The sequence below is a fragment of the Eretmochelys imbricata genome, chromosome 3 (genome assembly GCF_965152235.1).
Source record: "Eretmochelys imbricata isolate rEreImb1 chromosome 3, rEreImb1.hap1, whole genome shotgun sequence".
NCBI lineage: Eukaryota > Metazoa > Chordata > Testudines > Cheloniidae > Eretmochelys > Eretmochelys imbricata.
Genome location: NC_135574.1, coordinates 118,669,919 through 118,688,867, shown reverse-complemented (window position 1 = coordinate 118,688,867; position 18,949 = coordinate 118,669,919). Strand labels below are relative to the sequence as shown.

At 38.5% G+C, this 18,949-nt stretch overlaps 1 protein-coding gene across 11 annotated transcripts in view; it reads right to left on the bottom strand.

Annotated features, from left to right (window-relative positions):
- The window catches only part of ARID1B (AT-rich interaction domain 1B), a 403,429-nt gene that overhangs the window by 351,834 nt on the left and 32,646 nt on the right, over positions 1-18,949 (bottom strand). The gene's annotated exons all lie outside the window — the stretch shown is intronic.

The window sequence follows — 18,949 nt, the reverse complement described above, 5'->3', positions numbered from 1 at the left end:
TTAATCAAAAAAAACCTGTTAAAGTGGACAGAAAAAATACAGAGAGAGCAAGAGAGGCACATATCCTTGCGTGGAAATTCTATGAGATTAGCTTTCCTTTACCACAACTTCATGGAGCCTGCTCTTTGGTATCTCTTACATCAGCTGGATCTAGGAAGTAAAATGGGCTAAATTCCACAGGTTAGCCAATCTTCAAACTATCATACTCACCAGAAGGAATCTTCCCACATACGAACAGCAAAACTTGAAGAAATTATGATATAAATCCTGAAGTCCTCACTCAGGTAAAACTCCCACTGACTTCAGCAGGTCTTTTGTCAGAGTGAGGACCCCCAAGTACTGGTCCTACGTTTTTAATTAGTGATTTTAAAAAAATCTCCAGTGTCTTCTGTACCAAATTACTTCAGAAGAGGAAAGGACGTGCGCTGAGTCACACAGTCAAGAGGGCCCAACTGTTGAACAGCTTCTCAGCTAAAGGTGCCTAATCTTCAGAGATGCAGCTGTCACTGAGAGGGATAGGTGTTCACGGCTTCTAAAGATCAGGATTTTTGTGTATAGTTTTGAGAGGAAGAGGGCACAAAGAACAAGCTGCAACTTTACAGTTGTCTGAGATAAGCTTCTTGTTAGGAAGCTACTACTGCCCTGGTGGTATGAGACTGAATGACACAACAGGACACCACTATTTTTGTATGTCATCTCAATTCTCATGACGAAAACTTTAGGTGATGGAACAGTTACTCCATTTACAGACTTTTGATCCCTTCTACGTACATATTAACTACCTGTCTGGAATCTAAGGAATGGAAATCTTTTCCTTAGTGCTCTTCACAAAACGACAAAATGAAAAGAAATAAATTACTTTACCTTTATGAAACTTCATGAACAGTTTCTGAAGGCACAAGATTCCTTTCTAATCTTATGGGCTGAGCATCTTGCTACAATACCAGATTCTTTGTAAAAAGCAAAAAAAATGAGTACCCTGATTGCAGGGGTTCAAAAGGACTGAATTACCATTTGCAGAACTAAAAGTTTTAGAGAATAAAAATTCAGTTAGACCTTACTAAACTGGTTAATTGATAAAACTGTACAACATCTGGAGGAGCTTTCAGTTGGAACCACTGGAACTGAGATGGTGTAAATGACAACTGCTGAATTTTTAAACAGCAGACTTCCAACATTTATGTCAGTTTCTTTCAGAAAGGACTGCACCGTCACCCAATGACAACTTCTCAGTTGTGACATTCAACACCAATTGGTATAGACTTGCCTATATTTTGCATTCAGCTCTAGAGTCACAGTACTTTCAGGATCTGTGAAGACTTTAGTGTAGTGCAGAGATTCATAGATTATAAAACTGGAAGGGACTACTGTGATCATCTACTCTGAAGTCTTGCATCTAGTCTGAATTGGCCTGCTTCTGCTTCCAGACATTGGATCGTTTTTTATACTTTTGTCTATTGGAATGAAGATCCCCTCTATCATCACATTTCTGTTCCCTAATTTTTGTATATAAACTGTGACCAATTTACTCTAAGGATCACATTAGTAAAATATATCCAAGGATCACATTAGTAAATCTGGCCACAGAGTCACAATGGGAGCTCATATCATCCATCATGACTCTCAAGTCTTTCTCATCACTGCTTCCCAGAACAGAGTCCTCCGTTCTTTAAGTATGGCCTGCATTCTTTAATCCTAGATGTATGACTTTACAACTGGCCATATTAAAACACACATTGTTTGCTTGTAGCAGGCAATCTTGATTGCTCTGTATCAAGACCTGTCCTCTCCATTATTTACCATTCCCCCAATTCTTGCATCCTCTATTTGTGTCTTCTCTAGCCAGAATAGAAATTCAAAGACTGTAGCTCCAAGAAGGCACTCAATCCTATAAAACAGACTCAGTCCAATATTTCCACTTATCCCTACTGTCTTATTAACTTCCCTGTGTGGACATTCAATGGTTTTATACACTACTGAAAAGTCACCATCTCAATACACAGCAGGGTGTGGTAGGAAATCAATTACTCTGATACTAGTGATACAGTAGGGGTTTAAAGATGTAGAGAGAGCATCAGGAGTAAAGTCCACATATGAGGCCATTAAATCAGGGTCAACAGGCAATCATTTACTGACACCAGCTACCTTCAGGAGAAGGTTCATCAGTCCCTTTTGTAAGATTTATAATTTGTCCCTAGATAATCCTTCTTATCCTAAATAGTAAAAATGCACCACAATAAAAAGATTCAGGTTCTGGCTCCAAGCCAGGTTATATTAGTTAAATGTGGGTTCAGATTTTCCACTACATATTCTGTCACTGTATTTCCGATTACACTGTCATTGAGGTAGAGAGGAGATGTGTACCCTTTTGAGACCATTCAGCTTTAAACCAACAGGACCTTTCACTGAAGAACCTAGGGAGTGGAGATTATGCCAAAAAGAAGGTACTGGCATTGGTAACATCTTCCACAACCTATGAATAAAACACTCCTGACATAACAAGAAATCTCCTGCAAATCTACTTATAAAGTGCTGGCCACAGAGGTCAAAATGATGAGAGTGGCACGACCTTGGGCAAATTTTACTGCAAGTCAGAGACCTAATGGGAGAGTTAATGACCAGCAATGACATTCCTTAACAATAACTGAGAAGGGTCTTCTTCCTTCTTTAAAATCACCACAGCAAACACTACACCCACTGAGGCGGTGGGTCGGGAGGGAGAGGAAGGGAGAGAAAATGCCCTACACAGCATCATCCAGAACAACCTTTCAGAATTCGACTTGCCCATTCCTACTTTTCATGGATAAGCAAAATACGATTACTATTGTCATCACCACTGCAATAAGGATGAGTCAATAGATTTTTGTGCCTAGGATGGTAAACGTTCATGACAATTTTGCAAGGCTGATTTAAAGCATCTTCATCTTTTTGGATCAATCACTAGAGTTGGAGAATCAGTGAAGGAGTGAAAAAAATCTTATAATAGTTTCATAAAACTATAAAACTCACTGTTCAAATATCAGCTATGATACAGTTGCTCCAACTGTATGGAACTAATTATTTAATTTTAAGAAAAGGTTTCCCCATAAAGAAAAGTGTTCATTCTCATGTGAATCTTCTAGATGTTGAACCATTTTCACTTATCTAAAAAAAAATAGTAATTTTACACATTGCACACTGTGTGCATTACTGGATAAGACGTAGTGCTGAACACACAGGGAGAACAAAAATTATAATCCAAAATCAAAGGCAATGCAGTCATAAAAATGTGCAGATTTATATAGGATTCACTGTAAAAATATCTCCAGGCTAATCATAAATTGTTCTAGCATCCTCAAGATTTCCCACTGCTACCTTCCCCTTTTATTCAAAGAAAAAAGCAATGACTCAAAATGGAAGCTCAGTAATTATTTACAGCTCAGTATGTAAACTGTAAAATGACTGGCAAAGTTCTTAGCACATCAGCTTAGATATATGTAAGCAAGACATTCTTTCCCTGTAGTAGGCGGCCCCATGTCAAGTAACTATGTGCTAGAACTTGTCCTGTGCTACCTGTTCAAAGGGAACTGCGCAAGAATATTTCAAGCTCTGACAGATACCACTTCGTGCAAAAACATCCACAGGAGTATTACAAAAAAAGACAGCAGCGATGTTTCAGCAAACCCTGTGTCAAGAAAGGTGCTCTCCTACATTTTTATTGACACACAAGAAGTGAATGATCATTCCTTATATAATCTGTGTCAGCAGTGCAGATATTGCTTTTCTAGAGGTCCACAGTCCTTTCCACACATCCCCAAAACCCTTTCATTTAAGATTTTACCTCCCTCCACTGGGGATGGGACTGATCATGGCAAATAGTCTGGTATAACTCTGCAATCTTCACAGACAGGAAAAAGTACCTAGTAAAAAATTGCAAGCTGTATTTTACAGCACTCTACTACTAAATGACTAAAGGATTCGTGGGACCCAAAATGTTTTGTCTTTTCCATCAGCAGCTGTTTATAAATTTTTAAGGACTTTTTATAACCAATTTTAAAAGGATCTAGAACTCACATACCTCTGCCTATTCTTGTAAATGGGATACACTGGACCATGTCTGCTTTAAAAAAAATACCTTTCAACTAAAAAAAGTGTTTTCTTCACTAAGGAGAGCACCAAATGTAACCTACATTTTGACATTCTTTATAACAATAGCTACTACTAAACTTCAGAATAATGTTTTACTTTATTTTCTGAATTTAAGAGCATTCTTCTGGTTTTACAGAAAATGTATAGTAGTTACAGAAGCCCTGTAGGCAAATGGAAAATGATCCAAGCAGGAACAGTTATAATACTTTACACTTATTTTTAACAGGCTCTCAAGGCATTTCACAAAGGTGGGCAAATATTATCTCTCACTTTACACCTGTAGAAAAACTAAATCAGAATACAGAAAGCAAAAAATATTCAATTACAAAAGACAAGATTCAACAAGCTATCAGAGAGGTACAACGGAGATTAACAAGATGGGGGGAAAAGCAGAATCCACAGTTAAAGGCATACAGGAGCATTTCTTATATAACAGTGTTATATTATAAAACTCCAAAAATAAAGAACAAATGTCTGCAGTGATGGCATTTATCAAGTGTACTTTTTACCGCTTGATCCAAGATTACACCTTTATTCAGATCATAGAACCTCCAAATCTCCATTGTAGGGAGGATATATGCAATGTTCCCTCTAATTTTTTCCATCCATGTGTGGAATGATTTTTGTTATGTGAGACAGACTATGTGTGTGTGAGACAGACTGTATATGTGACAGAGACAGTGTGTGTGTGTGTGACACAGTGTGTGTGTGTGACAGAGACAGAGATGTTGTGTGTGTGACAGTGTGTATGTGTGTAAGATAAGTGTGTTTGTGTGTGTGTGAGAGAGAGACTGTGTGTGTGTGGGTATATGTGTGTGAGAGAGACATATAACACAGATGGGGGTGTGTGTGTGTGTGAGTGAGCGTGGGGGTAACAGAGAGAGTGTGTGTGTGACAGAAAGAGTGAGTGTGACAGACAGAGACTGTGTGTGAATGTGTGTGAGACAGAGACAGCGTGTTGTGAGAGAGAGACAGACTCTGTGTGTGAGACAGAGACAGCATGTGTGTGTGTGTGACTGAGTGAGAGAGACACACACAGAGACTGTGTACGTGTGTGAGTGAGAGATTGAGAGAGACACATAAAGAGTGTATATGTGTAAGAAAATGAGAGAGACACAGAGACTGTGTGCGTGCATGTGAGAGATTGAGCGAGACACACGGTGTGTGTGTGTGTGTATGTGTGCGCGTGTGTGTGTGAGAGAGAAAGTGTGTGTATGCTGGCTGTTGGGGAAGTCAATGAGAGACCGTGCACTGTCTCTTGAAGGCACTCACACCAGAAGGCTCAGACCACAGCAGCTGCCAGCAGCTTTCCTACTTCTCAGCCCTGTCTCCCCTCCTCTGCTCTGTAGAGATGGGGAACACGGGCGGGGGCAGGCTGCGGAGAAGGAGACCCTGACAACAGCGCCCCTCTTTCCCCACGCCAAAACCCCACGAAGCAGCTGGCCAGGAGCTCAAAGACAGAGGGCAAGAACAACGCGGTTGTAGAGCTGTGGAGGGAGGAGAACCTGAATACACGCCACCATGCATGGCACTTGATTCACTCCTGGGCAGCCGCACAACCACGCAGCTTAGAGGGAACACAGGATATATGGGATTTCTGATGGCATCATCTTCAGGGCTTGAGAATTCCACTCACCTGCTCTGCAGCAGCAAGAAAGATTTTTTCTTTGTGAGTGTGAGGCCTAACCCATCAATTTCTGCAGAATTTAATCTTTCATTGTAAAATATAAATTTCTATCCAAGACAACCTTCTAAATATACACTGAGCATAAACCCATTAAGTACTGTCTTCCTGAATCTGCAGAGGGCTATGTCCAGTACCTCTGCCTCAGTTTTAACTCATGCTTATGCCAAGCAGTACTGAAGTGAAAACTGACTGGACACACACTGGTCAGCTTCCACCGGTGCTTTTAGAATGCTGTGGGCCACAGCTGAATTGTCAAAAATCATGTTAATTTTATTGTGCTAATGATTGGGAAAGTCAGGAGCAGCAGCACAATACATTATTCAAGGAGAAAAAAAAGGACCCTTAAACAGAGGCTTGCAGAGGAACTGCCCCCCCCTTGCCCACAGAATCAATGTGTTTCTAGCAATGAACCACACATATTTACTTTTTCTGTTTGCACACCATTAAATAGTTCAGAGAAACAGACCGTCCTGTAAAAGAATTAAGTAACTCTGCCAATCTGGCCTACAAAGCATAAAGAACACTCAAAATAAATACGTTGCTTTTATAATTAAAACCTCATCTTTCCCAAGTGGCTGCCTAAACCTTGCTCATTTAGATCAGAATCTTGTATCAAAGCACAAGTTTATACAGAGTTTTCCCAAAACCGAGGGAACTCTACCTCTGTTCTATGGAATATAGTAATAAAGAGCGTGATGTGCCCCTTTGGCATAAATATCAAATATCAAAGCAAGGGGTCACTTATTTTTCCCCAAAGAGACACCTTCTAAAGTAAAAATTTGAATTTATTTTCTAATGTGGACTTGCTAAAGGGAAAATATGTAACAACCTGGTTAACAATGCCTATATATCTTATCCTTAAAACATCAGTCCAAATAGCACAATGTTGCTAAATAAAAATAGCCAGAAAGGAGAAAAAGGGGTAGCACACATACAAATATGAGAAAGACCTGGATTCCTCTCCCCACCACGCTTTATTATTTATTTTTAAGGTATCTGAGGATTCATATATTCAATGCTTATAACCAATAATGCAGGAATTTAATACTCTTGCTTTATTTTAAAGAAAAACAATCTACGCACCACAGGTGCAAGTGCAGCTCCAGTGAAAGAAGTGGTCACACTCCGGCCTGTAAAGTAACAAAGGCGTGTGAAAAGTGGATGGGCTTTAAGCAGCACTCCTACTTTCCCTTCATTCCATCTGCACCTACTTTTAATTTCGTCTTCAAAAAAGAAAATGAAAAACCAAAAAATCAAGAGAATTAAACCTTCTGATTCAATATTTGCATTGGGATCTTCCCCTGCCCCTGAGATGGGAGGAAAATACCAACGTTTAGTGAAAGCTATAAGCAGCAAAGTGATATATGAAGAGCTGATAAAAGCTATGGAAACTCTGGTGTCAGAATAGAAGTGATCCAAATAGAAGAAATAAGGAACTTAAATAAAAACAAAACAACATACACACCCCCAATTTTACATTCACGGGTAAAGCTATGTCCAATAAAACATTTACATGAGAAGGTGAGCAGGCTTGATCCTACTTCTTGAACTTACACACTGTTCAACATCAACTACACAAAAGAGGGTCGACAAAGTTTTTTTACTTTTTTGTAGTACTGATCATTCCACCACAAGCTATTTTTCAAATCAAAAAGGTCTAATTATTTTTAAAAGAATTTTATTTAATTGATTCTAGATTAATAGGTTTTTTTTTTAAAAAAGGAGAGAGAAGGTGTGGGGCGAATGGGAGTCTAACTAGACTGTGAGCTGTTGAGAACTCAGAGACAATCATTTAAAAAAGGCACCTCAGCACCAAAAGAGCCACAACTTCTAAATTTTACTATATAGGTTTATTACCATTTTTTAGGGGCCCAGAGCAGCCTGCCCATGTCTGGATGATCCCATTCCACTCATGTATCCTAGAGTACAATGCAATAGCAACATTATTGCCTTTATAAGTCTACTTCATTCAGTATTTAACTTTTTGGTGCTTTTGAAGATTTTATCCAAGTGACATAGGTGTCGAAGCCCCATTTTCAAAAGAGACTTAGACACTCAGAAGCCTTAGTCCTTAGTCCCTTTCAATGAGACTTAGGCTTCTACATTCAAAAATATGGTTTTGGCTCCTACATCACTTAAAATGCTTTCGAAAAATTTTACCCAATAGTTTAAAATGTTAAGTATTCTTATTTTATCGGTTAAAAATGAGAAAACTTCAGAAAAGAACTTAGAATCACTTGTTTTTTTAAACAACATTTCTGATTACCTTTTTAAAAAGGACAGCATTTAATTAGCACAATAATGCACTAGAGGCTCCATCTGACCCACTCTACTGTTGCCAGGCTGGAATTCTGCCTACTGGATCTCAAGGGGCTGATTCTGATCATAATACAATAATGTCAATCAAGGGTAACTCAACTGAACTCCAATATCATGAGATCAGAATCAGGCCCAGTGAGTGAAATCCTGACTTCACTGAACTCAATGGCAAAACTCCCATTGACTTCAATGAATCAGGATTTCACCCCTTATCTACAGTTCAACTATTAGCCATGGGAAACATACACCCTCCTCATTTTAAAACTCAAATATCAGTGACTCCCTTGCGCCCACTGCACTAGTTCAGATTTATGGACAATTGATAGTACGTGTTGATAAGCTTATATCAGCTATATATAACATTTTCAAAATGTCCAGTGGGTATATTGTAGCAAGTGCAGTCGAAATGCTACTACATATGTATGTTGGTTGTAGTTAGTTAAAACATTATGAGCACAAAACTCTCCTTTGATAAATATAATCGACAAAGAGCGGTTAGCTAAAGTTATAATACAAACAGTAGCGGTTAATTATCCTTAACCTAAACCTCCTCGTTAGACATTAACTGACAGTTATTAAACATAATTCCACAGCAGAGTTTTCTTAAAATGAGACACTTATTTCCCTATGGATTTAAATACCTTAATTCATGTCTCAAGCTGCCATGCAAAACAAGCTGTCCAAAAATAAATGATTCCCCTGCTTCACTCAGCAGAGAGAAAACTGCCCTGTCCCCTACTGCTGATAATCAAAATTCAAGTTTACTAGCTACATAGCACTTTGACTGACAGCTAGTTCTTTTCATATAAAAAATTCTCAACAACAACAAAATCCTTCATATAAGGGAGAGTTGTGCCTTGCCATCTCCCAAAACAGCAACCTTTCCAAATTCCCAGTAAACAATAAACACTTCTGTAGGTTTTCCTCCCTCTTCCTTTCCATGAGCAGCACCAGTTCCAATTTGGTCTAGCTGCACAACAAATGTTATTATATTCATCAAGGTGTTCAGATTAAAGCACAATAACTTAGCAGTATGGAGAGAAAAACTTAATTAGAAAAATATATTTATTAAATGTGTACATATCAATTGCCACACTCTCAAAGATCAATGTTAAATGAGCATTTAATGAAGATCTGTGAAGAAGTGGTGAGACTGAAATTCTGGCACCAGTGTCCCTTCCAAGATAGCACTCTGCCATCCGCTTGAAGGAACAGCACTGTTTCCTTGAGGCAGCTGACGCTTTCTGCTTAACCTACAATTTTTTCTACCAGTTCTAAAGAAATGATAGAAGCATTTCAGTGATTTCTATTTTCCATAATAATACAATTCTGCTACTTAAGGGATTTCCTTCAGTAAACATTGTCAGATGACCAGTGTTAAGATGAAGAGCTAAGCTACCATAAAGACCCCAACTTATGTCAAATCTGATTCTGCGATTATCTGTAATCTATGCTCCCCTCCCTCTATGGAGTGAATTACACTGAATGGAAGGGATAATTCTAAAGGAGACAATACAACATAAAGCCTTATCCCACCATGAACTAAAGTGGCTGCCTTTTTTCAATTTAGTCAATGAGGCTTAGCACCAGAGAGAAAGAAAGAAAAACACTGAACACTTTCCAACAGTCTGCACAACACACACACTTTTTAGTGTTTCTATAAACCTAAAATATAAAATCCCATTTCTTTACAAGACAAAGGACAACCGCAACTTTGATTTTGCAATGATTAATGGTTGAATATCAAAAGATCGACTCTTAAAGATGACCTAAAAAGGAAAACAAATGGGGTCAGGCCCTTTTTTCCCCTCTTTAAGATGCATAAAGAGAGGTCTACAAGATTCCCCCATCAAAGAAGTTTTTTTCCTCCCTTCTGCCTTATTATTTTGTCTACCGTGTTCTTTTCCTGGAAGTTTATAGAGGACTGGCAGAATGACTAAGATACCATTCAAATAACACCTTGAGTGAAGAAATTACTTCTATTCAAATTGTTCACAACTCTTTGAATTAAATAGACATTAAAAACATACTAAAGCAGGGGAGGAAAAAGTCGCCTTCTTAAAGATTCAACCACCCTTCTTTGAATTAATATTCCAAATATGTAGAAAATAAAAAATAACCAGAACTTCCCACCCCCTATAGAGTCACACTGATATTTTTCCCCTAAAAAATAACAGAGCAAACATTCTACTTTCTCCCTCCTTCCCTCTACCATCCACACCAATATACCTACTAAAAACAATTTCAGAACATAAACTGCAATCTAACCACAATTCTGTCACAGGATGAAGACAATATGTACACTAGTGAAGGAAATATATATACAGCTGGACTAGTTTTCCTTGTATATATGCATTAGCTTCCAATTACTAGGTTGAAGCAAATCATTATCGTGAACCCCACCTTCTTCTCGGCATACTTCAATCTTCTGGAATTAAAAGATTTCACAAAGTAACACACACACCAGTCACCCAGCAGCTAGTACGCTAGTGTTTGCTAGCTATAAAAAAATCTACCTGCCAAGTCAACAGCCAATTGATTTCCTTGGTTTAAACTGGACATTTTCTATCTGGGATGTCACCCAAGGTGAGCACTGTGAATATTGATGCTGCTATAGTTCTGGCTGACTTGCAGTTTCCATTATAATAAAGCCTTACCGTACATTCCCAGAGGTTTTATAACTTTCCTGGGCCTTTAAAATTTACTCCAAGTTGAAACCTGTCAACCAGAAGCAAATTTCCCCTGCTCCACCCAAACAAAGTGTATAAACCAAAATAAGTAAGTTGGTCTCAGAAGGTTTAAAGTTCTGCCTTTTTAATTACTGGGGATCAGACACCTTGTATAAGCTGAGTTTACTGTACACACCATGTGCTCCTTGTATCCCTCCATTCCGCTCTCCCCTCAGAAGCTCCCTGTGTACCATTCTCCCATCCCACTGTATTTCAAAGACTCTCCGCAACTCCCCCAATCACTCACATGCCAGTGGCTCGGAGTACTCCCCATTCAGCTCTCCTCCCATACCATCCCCTCCTCTCCCTCCTCCATAACAGAGACTATGTGAACCCCCATTCCCACTTCCCCCCATGCCATTCATTCCACACACACACTGACATGCCAAAGGCTCTGTGTGCTCCCCCTCTTTCCTCATACCAGGTTCCCCCATTCTCCATCCCATGGCAGAAACTCTGTGTTTGCCCCCAATCCCCTCTTTCCAATCATGGCCCCCATTCCAGGTTCCCCAATCACCCCCCAACAGGAGTTGTGCCCGAGTCTCCCTTCTCCCAATTCCAGGGGTTCCGCGTGCACTCCTATTTCCCCCATACAAGGGTCCCCCATTCTCTTCCCCATGATCAGGGCTCTGTGTGCCCTCCCATTACTCCCTCCACCCATTCCAAAGATCCTCTCCCTTCCCCCATAGTAGGGGTTCTGTGTGCTCTCCATTCCCTCCCCTGCCCCATGGCAAGGGTTCTATGTGACCTCATTTCCTTCTTCCTGCTTCCACATTCTCCCCATGCCAGGGGCTCTGTCTGTCCCCCTCCCCAAGGCTGTGTGTGCCCCATTCCCCCCACCATTATTCTACTTTCTGTCTGAGACCTATGTCATTCAGGGTGTCAACATGTTAAACTCTATTGGCAAGATGGGCAGAGAGGAGCAAGGGTATTGTTATGCTAGCGGGTGTTAATGGATGCCCTCAACCAGTTGTCTGATCCACAGACAACCACAGCGCTGCTGGAGACTGTGGCTGTGCTAAAGACCTGGCAGGAGCTTCCTGAGTTCTCCATCTTTCCCCAAAATCAATAGGATTCTTCCTGGAGGCAGTATTCAAAAGTTATCACATTACAGACGGACAGACAGACAAATGCCATTGAGTTGAGTGTAAGGCCTTTGAAAACTCAGCCAATAAAGACACTTAGAAGGTGCATTTTTGCACTCTTAACACTCAATATTTTTAAAACGAAATATGAGAAAATTATCAGTTCACAATCCAGTTTGATGGCATTTGGATATTTTGACATTTAAGGTACCAGTCTTACAAATGACTCAGCGTGAGCAGGTTCAAAGTGGGAGCAGAGATCCCTACCTAGAGTCTGCAGGATCAAAAGTCAAAATTAGAAAAAGGCAGCTATATTAAGCTTTAACTGGCTATTAAGAATGGCTACTGTACATACATATGCAACTATTTTCCATAAAGATTTTACTATGCATCTCACAACACAATCTTATTTTACACAATAAAATGTTGTTCCAGTCCATTAGAATATTTAATACATCCTAAACATCAATTATCCAGTGATTGACTGATTAAATAGGCCCATCGCAGCACTGAAAGGACCATCCTATTATTTCAAACATTTATCTATATATTCAGGCTTTCAGACTTGGTTGAAAAACGTATAACTTTTCATAAACTATTGTATGGTTGGTTTGTTTTTTTGGAAGAGTTTATTTCCTTTTTTTAAGCTGAGGAATGGAAAATATTACAGGCAGAGTGGGGGGGGGGGCAGGGGAGTTAATAAAACACAACCTTAATTTTAATAGAAATGTTGATGTATTTTTAATTTCAATTAAAACTTTATTTAAACATTTTCCTACAGAGCTTGGAAGCCAAGCACAACAGTATTTTGCAAATACATGAGTACAAGAAAGTGCAACTGACCAGTATAGTTTCATTATCAAAGTGCTAAAGGGAGGAAAAGAACTGAGGAAGAGTAAGTCAGATGTTAAAAACAATTTCCTTTTCAATTATCTGATATTGTTATTAGTAACAGTGCAGAGAAAATATTTTCTATCAACATATTTGACATGGGACTTCATATTTGGAAAAATGTGGGTACTCACTATCTTTGATCTTCAGACCAATTAATTTTATTTCAATACTGTCTCTTTAAAATTCTAGGAAATACATAAAAGACAAAAAATTAAAAGCTCTTATTATGTCTTTAAATATACAACATAACCTCTCTCTGAAGTTCTGCCTAAGCAGGGATGTCACCACATTATAAGCTTAACATTACATCTGTCCCACACAGAAAAATTGTCCCTAATTTTGTCACTTACATAAGAAATGCAGTACCATGAAACTGAAGTTATGGAAAATGTTATTTAAAACTAAAGAAATTACACCCATATCATTTTAATAATCAAGTGCAATGAGTTTAAATAAATAAAGATCTATTAAGACTCCAGAACATTAACAGAATAAATTGGTGGAATTAAAAACTCACAAATGAATACATTTTAAATTCAAGTATTTGAAAAATCACCTCTTTTTCTACTGATCTGTCAGGACCTGAATTCTGATTTTTAATAAAAGAGTCAATCACATTAGAATAAATTAATCATAAGCAAGCAAAAGCTGGGTTCTTGATACAGATCTTGTGGTATGTTATGACACTTTCTCTCAGCAGAAACCCAGAACTGTGAACTCAAAAAAAGGAGTTTCAAATACTGTTCTAAAATGCATTTACATTGCAATTTTAAATCTACTTAAGTGTTCTGTTAATGCATAGGCATCTACAATGGTTTCTAGGCTATGCTCAGATTGTGCAAACAGTTTACCAACGTGCAATTTTACTCAACACAACTAGTCCTCCTGAACCGGGACTTAAACATGCTGTACATGTTAAATATTTATCTGTGGACTTAAAAAAAAAAAAAAAAAAAAAGACTTTTAAGCCAACCATATTCCTCTTAAGCAGGCCTAGACACAGGAGAAATATGTTTTTGTCTTCACTGGTAATCCCATGGAGAAACTATTAGACAGAAAGATACAGAGGTCTGTTCTACCTGGCACGAATAGCAAAGGAGTATATTCTCACACCAAGAATGAAGAGATTATGTGAAGGAATAAATATGCCACATATAACACCAGAGAAGAGAGCACAGATACGAGGTCCCTGAGAGGATGGCGCAAGACCAAGCAGAGTTTTGGGGAGTCTTCTCTATTGCATGTACTTTATGAAGCGGTTTGATTTGGTAGCCTTTTACACCCACTCTGCAGAGGTAAACAGCTACAAAAAGTGCAAGGCAGTGTAGTATTAGGCCCCAGGAGAGAGATTTTGAAACTGTAGATAGCAGTCCACAGACTCTGTAGCCATGGTTTCCAGTAGGAATATTTTTAATCCAAAAATATCATTGTAATCATTTTTAGATTTTTTAAAACATTTTCTTCAAATATCTGCAAAGTCTTGGAACGCATATAAGCAGAATTCCAAGTGTTACAATCTTTGGGGTTGTGTGTGCCCATCTGACACATACACATCATTTGTGCATTTATACAGAAGATAATTCAACTCCTTTGAAGTTACAAGGTAAGTAATTCTGATATCCACATGAGAAGAGAAAATGATTTATCTTATAATTCTGAGTCTCTCAAGTTATAATCTTGCAGGATTCTCACACCTGAATCTTGGCTCCATAACCAGGCAGAACTTCCCTATACGCTAAAGGGTTTTTTGGTTGGTTGGTTGGTTGTTTCTAAGGGAAGTAGTAGTGGGTGAGAGCATGGGTCATTCCACAACTAAAGCTGCATCTCACTACACAGAGGCTAACTACCACCTTTGCCATCTGCAGTACTTTCTTCACCAACAGGTCCAACATAGTATCCAAGAGAATGGTAACCCTATTGGATTGGAGTTCCTGGCCCAGCTTTCTCAGTCATAAGCCCTTCTGGTTTCTACCAAACCAACTCAGTCTGCCAATACAGCCAGCTGTTTAAAAGAGTTACAGTAAAATCAGTTCCTCAAACAGAGTTGCTGTCATGGCACACTTTTGCAGAAGAGATATACTTGGCATCAGAAGAGCCCCGAGCTCTTGTGACCAACTAGGAATCATTGTCTCCCTGCTCCCACACAGTTAATTGATCATGGCATGCTGACAGGGGAGCCTGGAGCATCAACCAGGGCTCAAAAGGCACTGACTGACTGTATAGAGACAGTGCACGCGGAATCAGGGATACCAGCATCAAAACCAATATTTATGGCCAATGCTTCAGAAGCTTGGGGTGTAGACATCTACCTTGATGTTCCCATGTGTTCAGATTGTGCTGACAGTTCCAACAATTCTAGATACATGTAAGTTTGCTATGATTTTCCTCCCCTCAAAAAGCTCTTCTTTTCCTGCAAGGGTGGGTGAAAAAGTCCACTAAAAACCCCACAAAGGCTTTTATTAAATGAAACAGAAAACACTATGCAATTCACTTTAAATGAATTATTCCTCAAGCATAAAACAGGCACACATTGTCCAAAATGAGAAGTTTGCAATTCTGTAAACAAAACACAATTGACTCCACAGTTGACTAAATAGTAATGTTTTCCAATTTTATATTTGCACTGAGATACAGGTATACTTTTACCAACCTCTCTGATTTTTCAGCACCTACCTTATTACAACAATTTGACCAAACCAATCCAAGTGTACTAAACATCTGCTCGATTTATGTGGAACTGACTGGACAAGTCTTTCAAAAATTGACAAAATTCTCAGTCAAAATGACCTGCCTTCTGTGATTTTAATTCCACAATTTCCTATTATTTTGATGTAACAATTTGTGACAACCTCCTTCACAAACAAATATGGGTTAAAAATCTAAATCTTCAACGTCAAGTGAGCAAGGAAATCAGGTTAACAATTCTTCAGCCTTACTTTTGCCTTTCCTTCTTGTTCGTTCTAGGCTCAACCTACACTACAACCTTTGTATATAGGATCACTAAAATTGGCAAGAAATGCAAAGGTCCTCTGCGTTGTATTTCATATTTTGTCCTTTGTGTGGTTCCAGTTCTTTTTTGTTAATTAATTCAAACTAGATTTTCACCAAGACCAGGAGAGTGATGTCATCATCCTGTACGTAATCTCTCAAGTTCTTCCAAAACCTCCTTCAATGCTTTGTTAAGTTTAGTGTCTCTCTTCATGAAGCCCTTTGTAGCAGTTTCATAGAATGCACCCCCAACACGGTTAGAGACAGTGTTATCCTGAGATTTCTACCAACCTTTGTTGGAAAGCTAGGTACACCATTCCCATGTTTATCTCAATCAGCCACGAGGCAGATGGTAGTTGTGAAAGCATTTTTTAACTTCTGCTGCATTACGTTTCTTCACAAGTTTTATGTAATGTGCTGAACACCTACATGTCAGAAATCTGCCTGCAACAGATAAGTTCTCTCATCTTTTTTCACTATATCTTCATTGTCTGAACAAATAGTAGAGACCTCCCTGTCATACTTGTCTCTGTATCTGTGGATGGCATCATCGTCAAAATGCACACAACATTCTGCAGTTTCTTTACAGAGACAGAATCAATGGCATTCAGCAGGAACACATTTTCTTTGTATGCATGTTTATAGCCAATTATAGGATCATTTCTCATGTTTGACCAGGCATCTTCATTAATGTTGATTCTTTTATTCTTTAATTTTTTCTCTATTTCTTCATTTGAAGCATCTATTAATAGACCTCTAAGTTAAAATCTGCCAGTGCAGACAGCTCTAACCCCAAGCCCTGGCACACAGTGGCTGAAGTCAACTCAGGCTTATCTTTCAACAGCTTCTCCTTCAAGACCCTAAAATCTTCAGAGCTTTGAGGACTTTTGCTTGTCTTCTGCTATGGAGCTGAGATACAGGAGTAAAATTCCTGCACAGATGGAACATTTAGGGGAAAAGCACTTACCATGCACCTTTAACCATCTCACTTGAACTCCGCCCACTAATTCCCCTGGGATTTAGTCTAATATTCCAAAACCTTTGGACAGCATCAAACCACCACTTTAAAACAAAACAAAACAAAAAAAATAAAAACAATCCCCCAGAGACATGTTTCTTTCCCTTTCCTGCCTCCAAAGCATAGCATACCCACACTCCAATTAGACCAGCACAACTCATAGGTTTTAAGTCCAGATACCTCACAAGTCATCAGATTTTCAGACGTGTATGGTATTTCTGAGTACCTCAAATTGTTGGTTGTTCAATCTGAGACATTATAAAGCGCCCCAATTTTCATAAAGTGCTGAGCACACACACCCTGAAAATGTTATTTTATATTATATATAAACATACAATCACTAGGCAAACAATTTCAAAAAGCATGACTGGGCCCTCTTGGTTGATATTCATGTCACAAAAGTAAAAATCCAGGCAGAAATGAAAATGTGGCATCCCGAGCCAAAGACAACTTACCACTCAGCTGGTAAGTTGGCAATTCAATTTACAAACCTGGATTCCTGCATTTTAATCCTTTGTAGAAAGGTGATAATATATGAGCAATATGAAAAGAACTGGATTCAGATCATTAGAGGTTCACGAGCCAAACACATGAAGCTCTGGAGGCCGTCCAAAACAAAATCATGCCTAGGTGGTGATGTCCGTTCAATAAAAATTCAATGTCATAATTATCCTCTCACTTTTTCCCTGAAGAGTATTAGTAATCATAACTGTAATGTTGCTCAGCCAGTTACATTAATGCTGTGAGAAGACAGATAGGGCCAGCAGCCAATCACTGTGCCAGGTCATTGCCTGTTGACAGATAATGTACAATTATCGAGCAATTAGTAAATGAAGTGAAAAATTCAAACACCCATCTCTAAACAACCTAGAATAATTCCTTTAAAAATAAAAAATATGGTTTTAATAACTTTGCTTTGGCTGTAGCTAAATAAAAAACTGAAGGCTCCTTTTTTCCACATCCCTTCCTAATGACAACTGGGTACCATTTATTAAACTGGCAAAATGCCTGGGCTGTATTAAGCTGGCAACAAAGTAAGGTGTTGGCCTCCTTTAAACCAAATCGCCTCTTACAAACAAGTAAACATCCATTAAAAAAAATCTAATGAGGAAAAAGAAAAAGTCAGATGGTGAAATGCTGCAACTTAACTCACTAACATATCTGAAGTAGCTGAGAACTCCCAAGAATAGTATAGTTGAAGTTACAAGCTAATTAGACACTTCTTGTGTATTCTATGGCAATGGGTGGGTATTGGGATTAGACTGAAATAAATATATTTACCTGCAGATCATTATTTTCAGTCCTTTTCTATATTTAACACAAAATAAAGTTAAAAAAAAATCTGCAACTAGTTAGCTCATGTAGAGACAAAACACTGTTTTCCATTCACTATCGAAAAGCCTTGTGCTTGCAACTGAGTATAGAATTCTCAGTCTGCAGTAACAACTCTAATTCGAAATCTAGCAGAAATTTGCCAACATGCTTTTTTGGATAACTTTAATCTGTTTTCCCCTTCAGAAAACAACTACTGCATCTTCACTAATTTATGGTGAGAACATGAGTAATTAATCCTCTTTAAAAGGGTGGGAAAGGGGCAGAAGAGGTCACCATCAACAGTGAAATGCAACTAGACTAGGGGAGAGATTGTTACATTTATATATCCTCTGATACAAAAAAGAAGGAAAAAAACCAACCTTTGACTTTAAAAAGAGAGACGAAGAAAGAAAAGAAATAAACCACAGAAAGCTTCGATAAAAATCAACTCTGATACAAAGACATGACAAGCTCTCACACACTGAACAATATTGGTCTCGCTCCAGTAAACTGGTACTGTGTTAGTGTAAGCTTGGAGTTTTTCTTCTTGTGGATGAGAAAACCTATTAGGGGAGGGGAGAAAGGGAGAGAAATGGGTACCTATATTGCTTAAAAAAAAAAAATCCCAAAATCCAAAGAGATGTACAGAGCTAGGTGATGTCAACCAAAATTTTTTTTGGCGTTCAACATGTTCTTCTAAAAGATATGTCTGTAGCATATTAAATAGTTTAGACGTAGTGTGAAATTTAAGGAAACAAATTTATGTCATTATTTATTCATTTTTAAA